We start from the raw sequence: 17,674 nt of genomic DNA on the forward strand, positions 1-17,674 counted from the left end.
GACAGGCTGAATAAATAACACCCTTGAAAAAAAAGTCATTAGCCTTGTTTTACACCAACCTGCCCCTCCCCCCATACACACACACCTGCACTCCTGTTGCTCAACCAAGGCAACTCAGTAGGATTTCACTGACATGCCCACAAAACAGCACACCCATTCAGAGGGCATTAGCACAGTGCAAAGCAGCTCAGCATCCCCTAGACCTAGTAGTAGTGTTTGCATCAGTGGACTTGAACCTGGGACACAAGTCTGTACCACAACAAGTCCAGGCCTCTGCAGGTCTGGTGTGTTTGGGGTATCACATGCTTTAGGTACTCACTCTGGAGGGACCAACAAGCCTAGCTGTTGGGGAGCTCCTTGTAGTGGGTTTGTCAGCTCCTCTGAGCAAGTTCAGGTGTGGAGCCAAGTAGAGACACAAGCAGTAACTCCTTAGGGTCAGCTCTGGGCTTCCCTGGCAGAGGCTCCTGGGCCCCTCTCCACCACCAGGTGTGAGCAATAGCTCATTAAAATCAGCCTGCTTCACCCACATCTGGGCTTCCCTGACAGAAGCTGCTGCCTGCCAGCATGGAAAGCCTTTGCTAATGCAGCAAAGGGATGGAGTTAGCTAGTTCACCCAGTCTCAGAAAAGGGATGAGTATGTTATGACTAGAGTACCCAGTCAAGTAGAAAAGCCTATTAGTTTGGGAGGACTCTTCAGGGTTCAAAGAAGCACAGGAGCAACATGATGGGTCTGGTTTCACAGAGGACTGAGCAGCACCTCCAGGTCTGGTCATACAGGTTGCTGACTGCCGTATTCAGCAAGAAGGCAATGTATAATAGTAATAGTAACAACCATGTCCCTCAGACAAATAGTAAGTATATCATGGTTAAAGCAGCTTGTCAGATACAAACTCCCATCACTTTCTAAGGGCTTTGAGAAGATTAGAGCCAGGACTGGAGTGTCATGGGTCTGATCTCTCAGAGGAGAGACTGGCACCTGGAGTTTTAGCTGCAAGGGTTACTAAGTTTTATGCAACTAGGTTATTTCCTCTTGCAGCCTCAGCTCCAGAAGAGCTATGACTATGTGAGGTGCTCAGCCTTCACTTAGAGCAAAGCACACTTCAGGCTGCAAAACACTTGAACCTTCCAAGGGTCAAATCAAATAACGCAATAAGGACAACTATAGATGGATAGCCAGAGTGCCACAGCTAGACCTGGAGCATTATTAAGTAGGCTGCTAGAGAAGTTACAGATACCTGCTCTCTGTGTACACCCTGACATATATGCAGAGTCCTTTGGTCACCTAAACAGGCCTATCAAAATTCACACCAGTCAAGGCCCTGCTCAAGGGGCATAGGGAAAGCACAGACCTTCTTTGCTGTGAGATAAATACTAGCTACTCAAGAACAAATTATTACAAGCATAATTCAGCCTGGAACTGTTTGTACCCCAACAGGAACAAACCTAACTAGTCCCTTTGGTCTATCACATACTCACACTGAGGCACTTCCACTATCACCCCTGGGAGAAGGGAAGCACTTCTTCCTGGCTTGGCCTTATAAGTGAACTCAGCTACTCTCAGAAGAGCAGCATGTGCCTCCAGGTACAGGTGAAAGCAAAAGGTGGTTAGGTTCTGCCTCATATGCCTCAGCTGTGTGCTCTCATGCCCAATGCTTTTCTGCTCTGTCCTTCCTAACACAAAAGGTGGTGAGTTCACCAATTCACTGTATTGTTCAAAAAATGATTCATGTTTAGCAGTGAGAATCACCTTCAAGGTAGAAAACAGATTAAGATGAAAAGGCTCTAAGAAGGCCGAGCCAGACTTGGGAAATTTTTATATGCTTGATTTCTCAGATCAGCACCTGGACTTCTGACAATAAGTGTTAGTTTTTGCCCTATGTATGTATTTATTTGATTTATCCCACAAAAGGCTCAGGGCAGTTTACAGTAACAGCAAATAAGTCATTTTATATATATAAAATGCCTAGCGCAGAAGTTCAGTGCACATAAACCTCTTTCAAAATGTCTGAAACCAGTTTAAGATAAATCTGGATGGATATCAGACTTAATTGATTTAGGATAAATTGGTTTATTGAAGTTGTGCCCCAAATCCCCTCCAGATATATAAAAATGACTTATTTGCTGTAAACTGCCTTGTTGGATAAATCAAATAAATAAATAAATACATAGGGCAAAAACCAACACTTATTTTGTGTGTGTGTGTGTGTGTGTATACATAATGACTTATTTGTTGTTACTGTAAACTGCCCTGAGCCCTTTCTGGGATAAAATAAAATAAATAAATAGGGGGGAAAACTAGAGGTGCACTGATACACTTGTCGAATGTTGAATTGGTACAATATAAAGAAAATTGGCTGTATCAGAAATCAGCCCAATGCAGCTGATAATTTGGCCAAAAAATGCCCCTACGTGTGCCCACCCATGCTCCCCTGCATGCCTCCACCTACATGCCAGGAAGAGTGGGAGCTGTGCCAGACATGCAGTGGTGGTGCTATGGGGGGCTATGGCAAAATTTGGGGTAGCTGCAGCCCCCTCCATAGCCCCTGCCCTGAGCCCAGCTCCTGCCTCAAGCCCAGCCTCTGCCAAGAAGAGCCTGGCACAGCCGCAGCTCCAGTCTGCAACTGCAGCCCGCCCACCCTGTCCCTCCCTGCACACATCTTGGGGGTACACGCTCCCCCCATGCCCTCCCAGGAATGCACAGCAATGCGAGCTGCCCCCCAACAATGAGCCACAGCTTCAGCATGTGCCCTGGCCCACCCGGGCTGGGCAAAGCCTATCCCTGCCTCCTCCCTCCCTCACTGCAGGGGGCATTGATCTGCCCCCCACCACCACACACCCCTCCCTGTCCAGCACAACACACTTACCAGCTGTATCGAAATTGGATTAGTATTGGCCGATATGACTCCTTAAAAATCGGCTGTCGGTATCAGTGCCCAAAATCTCTATCAGTGCACCCCTAGAAAAAAAACAACACTTATTGTCAGAACTCCAGATGCTGATCTGAGAAATCAAACATAAAATGTTCCTAAGTCTGGCTTGGCCTTCATAGATATAGATATAGATATAGGACATTATAAGACAACTCCCCAAACACAGATAGAACTTGCTGGAGGTTGCCTTTGGTTATCCTTAGGGGTCAAAATGAGACATAATGGTGGGAGTGGTCCCTTTGGTATATAGGGTCCACACAATTAGGGCTCCATAAATCAAACCCATCCCTTTGAATTGCACCCAAAAAGCCAGTGAAGAGACTGCAGCACTGGGATAATTTGCTCCTGGCATAACACTCCTGTCAAAAAGGGGGCTGCCACATTCTGCACCAGCTGCAGATTTTGGAGGATCTTCAAAGGCAGCCCCACGTACAACAAACTGCAGTAGGGCAATGTCTGTGAGCCCTTCTTTATGTACTGGGCCTTCTCCCTCCCTCTCAGAGATAACTCTCCTAGAGCGCAGTGATTATGTGAGAGTCTCAGCTTGCATGTAAATAAAAGGAATTCTCTCTCTAGGCATGCACAAAAGCTGAAAAACTTCTGAATCCTAAATGTTCAAAACTTACAGAGCAAATAGAGAAGCACAAATGTGGTTCTCTTCATAAAAGTATTTTATTTAACCAATGAAATCTAGGAAGACAAGTCTTTTCCTAAAGGAAAATGCATACTACATACTTTACTAAATAGGGGCCTCTGTTGCAGAAGAGGCAACCATCTCACAATAATAATCTTTGCTGTTGATGAGGGTATCTGCCATCCCTGGGGATCTGAAAGTATGTCCTAAGCCCAAAGTGCTCATGAAGTGAAATGCAGCTGTTTCTGGGGTGTAGCACTGGTTGTTTGACAACACACAGTGAATCCGCATCAAAGAACAAACCTAGACCGAGTTTAAACCTGAAGGGGATGTTTATTGAGGTGAAATCTGGCCAGCCTACTGTGGCTCCCACCCTTACTTTTCTGAAAGGGTATCAGGGGGTAATTCTTATAAGCCGTAAGTAATTGAAATATGAAAGATCCAGGTTCAGGAAGTAGCATAATTTCATCTTTATGGGAGAGAGAATTAAAACAATAGCTTTAGAGTGAAGGTTCATTGTACTGTTTAATGTATCTTCACATCCCATCTTTGCTTTTTATCACTATTCTACTGCAGTATTGCACAAAGACCTCGGTGCCATTCAGGCTTTCAATGTGGGCTAGGTACTATATAAATAGCGAGTGGGAATCTGGCCTGAGGAGCTTACAGTTGAAACAGGGTAGGTTAAAGGAAATGTGGTATCCTAGTGCAAAAAGTGTTGAACAAAGGGATTTGATGACTTGCCCAGGTCAGAGTGGAGGCTTGTGGTAGACCTGCAGGTTGCATCTGTCACGTTGCTTTTCACTTAAGTCTGAGTTTTCCCAAACACGTTCCCACTGACGTGATCCTTCTTAAGCATGTGCTCCCCCTTCCCTCAATATCCAGATATGTTTCTTGATGGTCCCTAACTCCTTTTTTCAGACAAAGCCTGGAGCTGGCCTTCAGCAAAGGTCCCTTCTCCTATACAGATATGTGCGGAGTTTGCTCACATGGAAAAAAAGAAGCAAAATGAGGTTTAGTAGATAATCTGTGTTTGATTTCAAGCCCCTAGCTGCCCGGGCTAGTGAAAAGAGAAGTGACCTGTAAATCATTTTCAAAGCACTTGTAGATAAACTGTAAACTATTTTTTATCAGCATTATTGATGCATAGGGCATATTTTACAAGGGATGTATATGCAACCCTGTCACCACTTTACACATCACCTCATTTATAAATCACTGAACAAACAGTGGCGTGTCCAATAAATACTTTTATGAATGTTTGCCAACAATTTCTCTTACATAATGTGCTATCCATACATTGCAAATACGGAGTAAGTTATTTATAAATTGCATTTTGCATACTATCTATTATGGCTCAGAAATGCACTAATTATTTTGCCACCTAGACAAAATTTGTCAAAGGACCATTGCATTTCACTTAGGGTTTAATGGCAGGCAATTCTTGCCTTCATTATCAGCTATTACATAAATGGGCACTTTCATTCCTTCTCTTGCACTGCTTCTCAAGCTTAGCAGCAGCATCTCACTACCCTCCTTACATCCCCTGGAGGTGACTGGGGATCAACACAGGCATTCTCCTTCTCACAAGGGGACAAGAGCATCTTCCCAATGCCGTGACTCAGCCCGGTACAGAAAAAGCACCCACCGTGGTATTAGAAGTAGCAAGACTCGTACCAGAGGCATTCAGAGAATAAGGTCTAAAACACTGGAACTAAAAAAAACACCAAGCAGCTCACAAGTTTGTCCTAAGTATTTTACTTTTATTGGGACCATTTTTTTCTTTTTAGACAAGGATCAGCTGAATTTTCACAGATCATACCAAAGCATCACTACTTCACTGTACCTTATTTTCAGTTCCTCAGAGAATCAGGACTGATTTCCTACAGTGCATTAGCAATTGTGAATTCATGACTAGGAACCATCTGCTACACAGTCTTTTACCACTTGTAAATCACAACAGGAAACAGCTGCATTAAACAAGAACACAGGTTGGATCGGTAGATAGAATGAAAAAGTTTATTCCTTCAGCCCTCTCTCAGTAGGAAGGATAATGACTGAATCTTCTCAATGTAGACAAGCACTAGCCACAAGGTGAAAAGATTTTATACCATTGGATTGTTTGACTGCGTACATCTTAGGCCCACTTTTTCCTACCAGTTTGACAATGACATCAACTAACTTTACAATTGTATGGACACAGAACAATATCATTGTCCCAATTGGAGTTGGAGATTAACACTTCCAAGCACCCATGGAGACTTCACTTCCAGATGCAAACAAACTGCACCACAAACAGCCTCAAATTGGCCCTGCAACCTCAGCTGAAGCAAGCTACAGCCAAGCCACTAACAGAACCAAGCACAAACCTGCGTTTCTACGCTACCACCAAGAACCGCTCAACAACCCAACTGAGAAAAACCTCCAGTCCACCTCCAATTGCTTCTACTTGGATCAACCACTTAAACAGCAAAGCCAAACAACCCTCAAAACTCTTGACTGCCGCATGTCAATATACACAGCTGGCACAATGCCTCAACCTTGTCACGCACAATCGGGGCCAACCCAAGACAGAATGCACGGTGCAACTTCAAGCGTGGGGCTGCTTGCTCCTAACGGGTGTTTGAAAGTGGAGAGATGCACACCGTCTCCATCAGGACTCATCTGAGCATACATTAACAATTCCCCTCCCTCCCTCCTGCCCATCCCAACCCACACTATTTGTTCCTGAGCTTCATTTCCTGCTTCCATTCATTCTTCTCCAGCTGCCCTTCAGGGACCTGAAACCGTGCATAAAACAGAAGTCAAGTTGACTGGTAATGAATTGCACACCCCACTAAAATATAAAATAACTTGGCTCACACCACCTATTGTACTCTCAAGCCTGATATCCTTTCAAAACAAGGGGGAAGTGACACATCTGGTTTTCTAAATGAGTGCCTCGCTAGCAGTCACCCCTGTATGACAACAGGAGGACCTAAGACACAAATCTTGTATATAAGGGGGTCCCACTGCTTCAAACCTTCCATGACATGTTAATCACAAGGTTGACAACTTGGGGATGCAACTTGCAGAGAGGACAGACACGGTCCAAACGACTTTACCTTCCCTCCGGGTGGGCTGGCATGGGTCTACTCCCTCCTTAATGGCTAACTCCTGCTCGTCTGTCCCTGCTTCTCTTTCTGGGGGCTTAAAAAAACAGACAGACATAGTATTTAAGTCAACACATCAGAGGACAAGACTACAGGCCACAACTTCTCCCCTCCTCTTACCTGTAACTGAACCTGCTGCCACTCCATCCTCTGTCCATGGAAAGTGGAAAGAGCAGACATCTTCAGGTTTGGCCTCTGACATCTGGGCAGGAGCAGAGTGCGATGGGCCAGGACTCTGGACAGAACTGCTAGGGTGGCGCCATGAACGGTGACCACAAACACCGGCAACCCTGGTTACAGGGCGGTGCTCCCTCCACACAGCTGGCTGCTAGGGCATGAAGCCCGGATACAACCTGCAAAGAGCTGAATGCCAGCTGACAGGTGCCTCAGGTAGTCTTGATCAGGGGTCAAAGCCACCCCGTGTCTGGAGGATAAAAGGGCCGTGCCTTTAGCCTCCTGTCACAGCAGCCACAGTGCCGAAAGGACTGAACGAGGCCTCAGCCCCCAAGTCAAGGTCAGGGGCAACCAACCCCCTGATTACAAAGGGGTGGAAAGATGCTGGCAGGCAGAGCTTCTGAAAAGTGCCAAGACAAGAGAACTGAGCCACAGTTACAGGAAGCCCAGGGCGCTCAAAGTACCAGAGTTCCCTGAGCAGCAGAAATGAGGGCAAAGAGAGGCATGCACCCCACTTACAGGAGTGCCTCTCCCCCACCAGCCAGCTATGGCAGTGGTCTCACACACTTACTATGGGGCAGCTACAACGTACAAGGCACTGCACAGCTCAGTCTTTCCTTTGGGCAGGAAGCAGCCGAGACCTGTTTCCTGGTTACAGGAAGGTCCCCGCTGCTCTAAGGCTCCCTCAGACACGTTTTGGCTCAAACATGACATAAGTAAGGGCAGGGCAGTCACTGTGTCCAGAGTCCCTTTCCTTCACACCCCGTTTTCCTGCCTGCCTTTCATCTCGCCTCGCCCCTTTGCACCAGGTCTTCCAAGGAGTGTAAGAACAAAGACCGAGACCAGGTGTAAGCCAACACAGCCCGAGTGCACATCGAGTGGCTGCAACTCATCCCTTTTCATCCCTGATGTGCAGGAGTTCGAACATGCTCAGTCTGCTCCAGAAGGCTGCAGCCTTCCCTGTACACCCTAAGTAACACCTCTGTCAAACCTCACAAAGTAGCCTAAGATTTGGCAAAAGAAGAGCAGGAGACCTGTGCCTTGCTTGTAAGCTGGGGCCCAGGAGGTCCTGGCACTCAAACCTTCCACAGCTCACAAAGCCCTGGTCTTTCCCCCACCACTCTATTACCTTTGCTTCCTGGTTGCCTGGCATGGTTTTCTGCTCTGGGATCAGTTAAGTCCTAGTTGTCTGTCATCTTTACTTCTTCTTCCAGAGGCAGAAAGAACAAGGCAAAAATGGGATATAAGTCAGCGCAATGGAAGATGCATCTGCAGGCCCCAGCTTGTCTCACTCTTTTGCCCTTACCTGGACCTGCGCCACTCTGTGCTCTGAAAGGCGGGAGGGCAGACATTTGCGGGCTTGGCTGCCAACATCCAGGCCAGCCAGAAGCAGATCGCGATGGGCCAGGACTCTGGACAGACCTGCTAGGGTGGCACCAGAAATGGTGACCACAAGCACTGGCAACCCTGCTTACAGGGCAGTGCTCCCTCCACACAGCTGGCTGTTGGGGCATGAAGCCCAGAGAAAATGTGCAAAGCCCTGAATGCCAGCTGACAGGTGCCTCCAGCCGTCTTGATGAGGGTCAAAGCTGCCTCACGTCTGGAGGATAAAAGAGCCATGACTTCAGCTTTTTCTCACAGCAGGGGGAGCGTCTGAAAAGCACTGAGGCCAGCAGAAAAAAAAGTCTAGAGACCTGAGCCCAAGCTACAGGAAGGTCACAGCCCTCAAAGAACCAGAGTTCCCTGCCCTGAGCAGCAGAAATGAGGGGAGGGAGAGACACAAACCCCGCTTACAGGATGGCCTCTCCCCCACCAGCCAGCTACGGCAGTGTTCTCACACATGTACTATAAGGCAGCTCCAACGTACAAAGCACTGCACAGCTCAGTCTTGCATCTAAGCAGGGAGCAGCCTGCACTCTTTTAACAAGGTGGCTGCTCTGTCAGCAGCGACTTGCAGCAATGGGCCTGGGCCCGATTACAGGGCAGCCATGCTGTGCCATCATTGCCAGCAGGTGAAGAAGCATCAGAATCAAAGGGGAGGCAATAGGGAGGGCATCCTCCTGCTTGCACGATAGCCCGCCTTTCCCCTGACAGCTCTACAAGAGCAATAGCCTCCAGGGCCAAGACCTGCTTCCTTGTGACAGGGAGGTCCTGCTGTCCAAGGCTCCCTCAGGCACAATTTGGCTCATACATGACTGAGACCTAAGGGCAGGGTGGTCACTGTGTCCAGAGTCCCTTTCCTTTGCGCCCCATTTTCCTGCTTTCCTTTCATCCCACCTCACCGCTTCGCCACCAAGTTTTCCAAGGACTTTAAAAACAAAGACTGAGACCAGATGTAAGTCAACACAGCCTGAATACACCTTGAGCAGCTGCAACTTTTCCCCATTCAGACTTGATGTAAAGGTAATCCAACGTGCATAGTATCCTCCAGAATCCTGCAGCCCTCCTGTAATACCTAGGAAACCCCTCTGCCCAACCTCACAAAATAGCCTAAGATTTGGAGAAATAAGAGCAGGAGACCTGCACTCTGCCTGTCAGATGAGAGGCCCAGGACATCCTGGTATTGCCAGCCTTCCTCAGCTAATGAATCCCTCATGTTTACCAAACCTTTGCCTCCTGGTTGCCCAGCATGGTTTTCAGGCCTGGTTATCAGTTGACTCCCATCTGTCGGTCCTCCTCTTTACTCCTCCTTTTGGGGGCAGAAAAAAACAGGATGGAAACAGGGTGTAAGTCATTGCAGTGAAAGATACGTCCACAATTCCCAACTCGTCTCCCTCGTTTACCCTTACCAAGTGCCACTCTGTGCTCTGTCTGCAGAAAGTGGGGAGGGAAGACATCCGTGGGCTTTGATGCTGACATCCGGGCCAGCCAGAAGCAGAGCGCGATGGGCCAGGACTCTGGACAGAACTGCTAGGGCGGCACCATTAACAGTGACCACAAGCACCAGCAACCCTGCTTACAGGGTGGTGCTCCCTCCACAAAGCTGGTTGTTGGGGCATGAAACCCAGAGGAAACCTGCAAAGACCTAAATACCAGCTGAGAGGTGCCACAGGCAGTCTCAATCAGGGGTCAGAGGTGTCCCATGTGTCCGGAGCACAAGAGGACCACAACTTGAGCCTCCTATCACAGAAGCCACAGAGCCCAAAGCGCTAAATGAAGCCTCACCCCCAGGCCAGGGATAGAGGCACAGCACTGCTTACAGGGTGCCAGAGGAGGCCATCTCAATAGTGCCAAAGCAACAGAACAGTGGAGCAGAGACCTGGACCTGAGTTACAGGAAGGTCATGAAACCTCGGGGTCCCAACATGCTCAGTATCCTCCACAAGCCTGCAACCTTCCCTGCAATCTGTGGGTATCATCTCTGGCCAGCCTCTCCAAGTGCAATGAAATCCAGAGAATCAAGGGGACCTGCACCCTGCTTGCAGGCTGCAGGCCAGGCATGGGGGTGCAGAAGTACAGCTGGCCAACTGCCAGGGCACTCATCTCCAGGAACTCGGATTTCTCTCAAAAAGGATGGCAGGAACCCTTCATGTGAGGGACCAAGTGGCCACAAGAACATGCTAGCCATTCAAAAAGAGGGGCCCTTACCCTGAGATACAGGGAGGTCATGTTATTAAAGTAGTAGAAGGGGGGACCTAACGCTCCCCCAGGCCAGAAGGCACAGAAAGTTGTAGTGGTGCTTAATCCCCTGGGTGAGGAGGTGGAAAGGGAAGGCTATGAGGATGCATCTCACCCCTTTTCCAGCACTGGGAAAAAAAAAAAAAAATTAAGTATGCTGCAAAGATTTTAAGAACAAAAAGAAAATAACAAATGCTTTCACTCCCAGGCACTCCTCTCTCTCACCGTCCACACTCTGACAAGAGAAAAAGACTGCTCCCAGGCCAGAAAGGAGCTCCATGCTTCAAACCGCTTGACATCGAGCCTTCCACTGGAAAATTCTCCTCCGCTCCAGGAGGGAAAGAAGGCTGAGACCGGCACCGTGCTTACAGGGCACAGTCCGTCTGAGTAGCCAGACTGCCCACAGGGGGCAAAAGAGAAAGGTCCAGAGCCCTGCTTACAGGGAGATCCCTTAGGCCAGCCAAAGGAAAGAGCTGTCAAAGGTATACTGAGACCTGGACCCTGCTTACAGGGTGGTGCACAGCCTTGCAGAATCTCACCATCCACCAAGAGGCACAGGACTCACACCTTTGTTGCAGGGCACGGTCTGTTTGGCTTGCCACACTGGCCACAGGGGCAAAAAGGAAAGGCCTAGAGCCCTGCTTACAGGGAGGGCCCACAGCCAGCCAAGAGTAAGAGCTGTCCCCCAAGGCACAGTGAGACCCAGACCCTGCTTACAGGGTGGTCCACAGCTCTGCAGAACCCAGTCCTCCACCAAGAGGCACGGGACTCGCACCCTCATTTCAGGGTGGCCCAGGGGTCTGGACATGGTGTGCCAGGCGCAGATGCAGGAAGGACAGATGCCTGGACATAGAGAATGGAGAGGAGGCCACAGGCTTCAACCCAGCCATGGGAAGGTCATCAAGCTCTGGGTTCTGAAGAGTTTGCCGTCACCCCACGAGACTCGGCTCGTATGCAAGGCCGTCCTGCTGCACAGCGCTGCAGACTGCTCCCTCTCTCAGGCCAGTGGAAGGAGGCTACTGGGTTACAGGGTTCCTCTCCAACTGGCTGGCTTTGGCAGCACACGCAGTCTCCCAATTACAGGACACCCAGCGCTATGCATGTTCAAACTGCCTGTCATTCTTGCATGGTAGGAGGCAGCACGCGCCCTGCTTATAGGGGGCTGCACCACTGTCTGGCAGCTGGCCTGGACCCCGCTTACAGGGTGGATGCACTGCACAAGACCACCAACCAGATCCATGGCTTTAGAAACAAGGTGGCCATGACACACGCTTTGGTTAAAGGGTTGTCCACCTGCCACCTGACTGCTGCACAAGAGCAACAGCATCAAGGGCAGTGTCCCTTTTCTGGGTTACAGGGAGGTCACCCAAAGACTCATGAAGAGAAAATGTGGCTAATGCATGATCTAGACCTAAGGGCAGGGAGGTCACCCTGTCCAGAGTCCCTTTCCTTTGCATCCCGTTTCTCTGGCTGGCTTTCCTCCTTCCTCGCCTCTTCCCTGCTGCATCTCCTTCTGGTTCTTCTGAGGACTGGAAGAACAAAGACCGAGGCCGGCTGTAAGTGAACACAGCCAGAGCACACATCTAGCAGTTGCAACTTCTCCCTTTTGAGCCCTTACACGAAGGGGTTTCAATGTGCTCAGTATCTTCAGGAAACCTGCAATGTTTTCTGTAACCCATGGCCAAGAACTCTGGCCAACCTCACAAAGTAGCCCAAGATGAGGAGAAATAGGGACAGGAGACCTCACCTAGCTCCCAGACCAGGAGGCACATGAGACTGCACTGTCCCAAATCTCCCGAATCCCAGGGTCTACAGTTTAATGATGAAACCCGAGGAGTGGTCACTCCCCATCTTGAAATTCTCTTACTTCTGCCTCCTGTTAGGCTGGCATGGCTTTCTTCCTTCCCGGTCAGCTCACTCCTGCTTGCTTGCCTTGTTGTCCTTCTGGAGGCAATGTGGGTTGACCCCTCAAGGGGATCCATTTTGCATGATTTGGGGCTGCAGCCTCAGGCGGCCGGTCCATTCTCCGACACTTGCCTCCCGGAGAGCCAAGCCATCAACGGCTACCACTAATCCTTTTTCAGCAAGGGACTCTGCATTTTGTATGATCAGCTCATCGGCATTCAGCACGCAGTGGTTACAGGACAGCCAGTGTAGAAATGAAAGCAGAAAAGGGGTGGGGGAATTTGGACATGAAATGACAGGAGAGGGGAGAAACAAGTGGGGGAGCATGAACTTGGAGACAAAAGAAACCAGGCACCAAGGAAGTGCCTGGCACATCAGTTTTATAAGTCTACAGCAGGCCAGCGTACACCTGCTTCTCTGTCGTCTTCTCTGCTTGGGGTCATGACAGGCTGCACTGATGGTACAAAGGCACCAGGGTGGGGGAACTGCTCACCGGCCTGGTCACGCTGAGCACCGAATCTGACGGCCACCCCTCACGTCAGCCTGCAGCAGGACCCTCAGGCAGGTACTGGGCTCTGGCCTGTTGTGACCTGTAATGAGGACATCGTCTCTTGAGAAGCCATCTCCTCTAGAGTCCCAATGACTCCCGTTGACAGCCAATGCCCAGAAGCCAGGCCTGCATGAAGGACAGCTTACTCTGCCTTTCCTCCGCCTGCTCCTCCGAGCACGGTCTGCTGTTGTGTGCGGCAGCCCAGCCCTGCTCACGGGTTGGCTTCTTCTGCTGCCGTTCCCTGGGACACCTGAACGGGATACAAGAGCCATGCTGGTGCACAGAAGAAACCTGCCCCGAGCATGGCACAGCTCGGGGCTTCACCGTTTGGTAGGAAAACCGAGTAGCACCACGGGGAGGCTAAGGCGGCTCCAGCTGCAGCCCTCCTCACTCACACCGCCTGGGCGAGGCTCCCCGTTGCGGCTGCCCTCTCTCCAGCACCTTTCTCTTGGAGCTGGGCTCAGCTCTCTCCACACTAACCCCCACCGCCCCCTCAGCTCACCCCTTGCCTTTGCCCAGCAGTGGAGCCGTGCCTCAGGCGCCTCCTCCCTGCCCTGCTCACCCCTCGCTGCTGCCCCAGGCCCCGCCCCTTCTCCTCAGCCTCAGCTTGGCCCCGCACCCAGACTCAGCAGTCCCGTCACTTCGCCCAGGCCCCTCCCCTTTCCCCTCCGCCTCAACTTGGCCCTGCCCCTTCTCCTCAGACCCAGTTCGGCCCTGCCCCCACGGCACTTCCCCACTTCCCAGCCCTGCGCTGCCCCCGCCTCAGCCTGCGGCCCCTTCCCCTCCATGCTGCCTGCTCTCCCTTGTGGGCCCTCGGGTGGCGGCCCGCCCCAGGACCCGGCACCGCCTCCCGGCCTGCTCCCCTCCAGGATTCAGCATCAGCTCACCGCGCCTTCCACTTGGGCTGGCCCCGCCCCCTCTCTTCCCCCCTGCCTGCCCCCTTGGCGAGTAGGATGTGTGTGTCTTGTTCATACCTGTAAAAAGAGAAGCAGTTGCAGAACTGGATAGATGAAAGAGTGCATATGTAATTAGAGGTGTGAGGGACTAAAGAAATGTGGAGATAAATGAGTAAAGGAACCAATAAATCTTTGTATAAATGCATCCATGGAAAAATCTGACTGAATAGGGCTCAGTGGGATCCTGGTCTCAGTTAACAACGCTAGTTTGAGCAGCACAGCAAGGCTGTGTTCTGGTCCCGACTGCAGAGGACCCAGACTTACGGAGCATCCAGTCTCAGTTCAGCACGTCCAAAATTCACACGTTTAGAGAAGCCTAGATTGGAAGTCCATAGCCATCTAAATCTGACCTCCGGCATCCAGCAGGACAGAAATGTCATTGATGTTCCCTTACATCGAGTCCAATAGCGTGCAAGCACCTAACTGCAATCTGAACAGGAAGGCATGGAGTGATTCACCCCATTGTTAAGCTATTTGTCCCCATAGTTAATCCCCTATATGATTTAATATTTGCTGCTTATTCCCAGTCTGAATGTTCCTGGCTTTTACTTTCAACCACTGCATTTTACTTTGCTTTTGTTGAGTGCAGTGAAGAGCCCTTAGATACCTGATATAGTCTCCTCTTGCATAGTCTGCAAGTCGTTGTTATGGTTCTCCTACATCCTTTCCATGTGTTCAGCATTATTTTTTAAAAGTAAGGGTACCAGAACTAGTCTCCCCAAGGCTGCTCGCAGAAGTTTAACTCCCTTCCTATTCATGTTTACTACTCCTCTGTTTATAAAGCCATAATTTACCCCAGTCGTTCTTGCCAGTGAAAGGCCACGGTGACTTAAGTACACAAATCCATACAGAAGTCACCAGTTTCTGAAACACAGGTCTTTATGCTGCAAGTAGAGCCCACATTCTTTGTTCCCAGAAGTATTAACTTGCAGTTACATGTATTGATGTACACAGTGCGGACCTAGGTTACCAGCTGATCCAGGATACTCTGCATAACTGCCCTCTTCTCACTGGCATTTACTCCTCTGTCCCTATTGCACGATCTGCCTGCTATGCCAGCAGACATTTGAAATATGCCCAGTTAGATAGTGAAAACAGTGAACGTGACCTGGGTCTGATGCATGCTAGTAAAAACTATCCAACTATTCATCAGCGACTTGGACGTGGGAGTGAAATGTACTTCATCAGCGACTTGGACGTGGGAGTGGAATGTACTTCATCAGCGACTTGGACATGGGAGTGAAATGTACTCTGTCCAAGTTTGCAGATGACACAAAGCTATGGGGAGAAGTGGACACGCCGGAGGGCAGGGAACAGCTGCAGGCAGACCTGGATAGGCTGGACAAGTGGGCAGAAAACAACAGGATGCAGTTCAACAAGGAGAAATGCAAGTGCTGCACCTAGGGTGCAAAAATATCCAGCACACCTACAGCCTAGGGAATGACCTGCTGGGTGGCACAGAGGTGGAAAGGGATCTTGGAGTCCTAGTGGACTCCAAGTTGAACATGAGCCGGCAGTGTGATGAAGCCATCAGAAAAGCCAATGGCACTTTATCGTGCATCAGCAGATGCATGACAAATAGGTCCAGGGAGGTGATACTTCCCCTCTATAGGTGGTTGGTCAGACCGCAGTTGGAGTACTGCGTGCAATTCTGGGCGCCACACTTCAAGAAGGATGCGGATAACCTGGAGAGGGTACAGCGAAGGGCAACTCGTATGGTCAAGGGCCTGCAGACCAAGCCCTACGAGGAGAGACTAGAGAAACTGGACCTTTTCAGCCTCCGCAAGAGAAGGTTGAGAGGCGACCTTGTGGCTGCCTATAAGTTCATCACGGGGGCACAGAAGGGAATTGGTGAGGATTTATTCACCAAGGCAACCCCCGGGGGTTACAAGAAACAATGGCCACAAGCTAGCAGAGAGCAGATTTAGACTGGACATTAGGAAGAACTTCTTCACAGTTTGAGTGGCCAAGGTCTGGAACGGGCTCCCAAGGGAGGTGGTGCTCTCCCCTACCCTGGGGGTCTTCAAGAGGAGGTTAGACGAGTATCTAGCTGGGGTCATCTAGACCCAGCACTCTTTCCTGCTTATGCAGGGGGTCGGACTTGATGATCTATTAAGGTCCCTTCCGACCCTAACATCTATGAATCTATAAGGGTAACTGCCCAAGAGGAATTTTCCTTTTCTGTCACTCAGCCTTGTCTTTATTCATATTCTTTTGCTACTAGTCTACATTAGTTATTAGTTAAGTAGTCTTGCCTACCAAACACAACAGAGAGCTCAGAATCAGTGGGTGTTTCTACACATTCATTAATGCACAGTGGTTACTGCACATTTAATTTAGTACTTGTATAACCAAGTACTAAATAAATGCACAGTAACCAGAGTTATTGCACAGTAGAGCCGGCAAATGCCTTTCTAGTGACACTGCTGTGCAGTTGCCTAATAATACGGTACAGTAGCATATTAGCACTGTCCATGGTATGACACGCTACTGTGCAGTGTTATTAGGCTACTGGACAGTTAATGTCATATGTAGATGCACATAGTGAGAACCTAATTTTCATTTGAGGTCTGTTCAGCATTAGTACAATGCAGGGAGCTCAGCCTTGGTCACGGTCTTTGAAACAGTGGATACAATGGTGCTCTGATCTTAGCTGCTCCCCCACCCCGACATTTTCATGACAGCTACGATTGTGACGGGCCAGTAGGGGGCGCTCCTGCATTGAGCCGCCCACCTCACTGCACCTGACCACCTTCCAGGCTCTGAGTGCCATCCTGGGGTGCCTCACATCTGGCCGACCCCTTCCCTGGAGCACACCTGCTAGCCTGGGGTTCCCGCTTCCACCATCCAAGGCTCTGGACTCAATTCTGTCTCTACGCACCTTGGAAAATGCAGGCCTGATCGTCCAATGTGTACTAGACCCAATACAGGCACTTGGGGCACTTCCCCAAGTCAGAGGCTTATTAGAGAAGCCTCCCTTAGTCCACAGACCTAAGGGGCCTCCTAGGCATAATTTAGACCCACCCCTCAATAAGTCTCCCACACCGGTCACAAGGAGCACTTTATTGATTACAGGGAGTAGGGTGAAAACCAGGTAAAAAGTAGAGCAGTATCATAGAAATATCAGAGGAATATCAGAGGAATCCCATAGAGCAAACTAGTACGGCTGATGGTAGCCTTTTGATCTCGCATCTGAGTTACTGTAAGCTAAATATCTAGTCGGATCTCAAGTAGCTTACTCACACGCATCATCCAGAGGTGGTTGGAGTTTTCCTCTGGAGACAGGTCACTCTTGGAGCATGCAGTTATGAAGAGAGAGCCAGTTTCAGATTCACCTGGATGACCGCATGGCTAATGGCTGCCTTCTTCCTGGACCAGGCCTTTAAATAACTTTTCTGACCTCAACAGCCCTGTCCAATTGGAGCTGCCAGTGCTGGCCACTAGCCAACCAATCTAAAAAAGCATCACTGGCTACCTGGGCCGGTGAACAGGGCTTTTCCCTCCCCCTCCCCAGGTGACCAGAGAATCCGCCTCCCAGGCACCAGGCTTTCGTCATGTAGACAGGGGTGAAGATCCCCCACCCTGAGGAATTCAACACCAGCCTCTCACGCTGGCAGAGACAGATTTCTGGAGAGGGGCACAGACGGTGGCATTTCTGCCACAACGATGACACACAAGGACAGCTGCATCACACAAGAACAGCTACAAACAATAACAAGAATTCATGCATATGTTACAGGACTCTGCACTGATGAA

General features: G+C 49.8%; 1 long non-coding RNA gene across 1 annotated transcript; it reads right to left on the bottom strand.

Annotated features, from left to right (window-relative positions):
- Positions 1–6,283: 6,283 nt before the first annotated feature.
- LOC132243955 (uncharacterized) lies at positions 6,284–8,125 on the bottom strand. The gene is made up of 3 exons (XR_009455517.1): positions 8,020–8,125; positions 6,669–6,753; positions 6,284–6,344 (listed from the first exon to the last, which is right to left on the bottom strand). It is a non-coding gene; the product is annotated as an uncharacterized LOC132243955 (long non-coding RNA).
- Between the last annotated feature and the right edge of the window lie 9,549 nt (positions 8,126–17,674).

Source organism: Alligator mississippiensis, chromosome 11 (assembly GCF_030867095.1).
Source record: "Alligator mississippiensis isolate rAllMis1 chromosome 11, rAllMis1, whole genome shotgun sequence".
Taxonomy (NCBI): domain Eukaryota; kingdom Metazoa; phylum Chordata; order Crocodylia; family Alligatoridae; genus Alligator; species Alligator mississippiensis.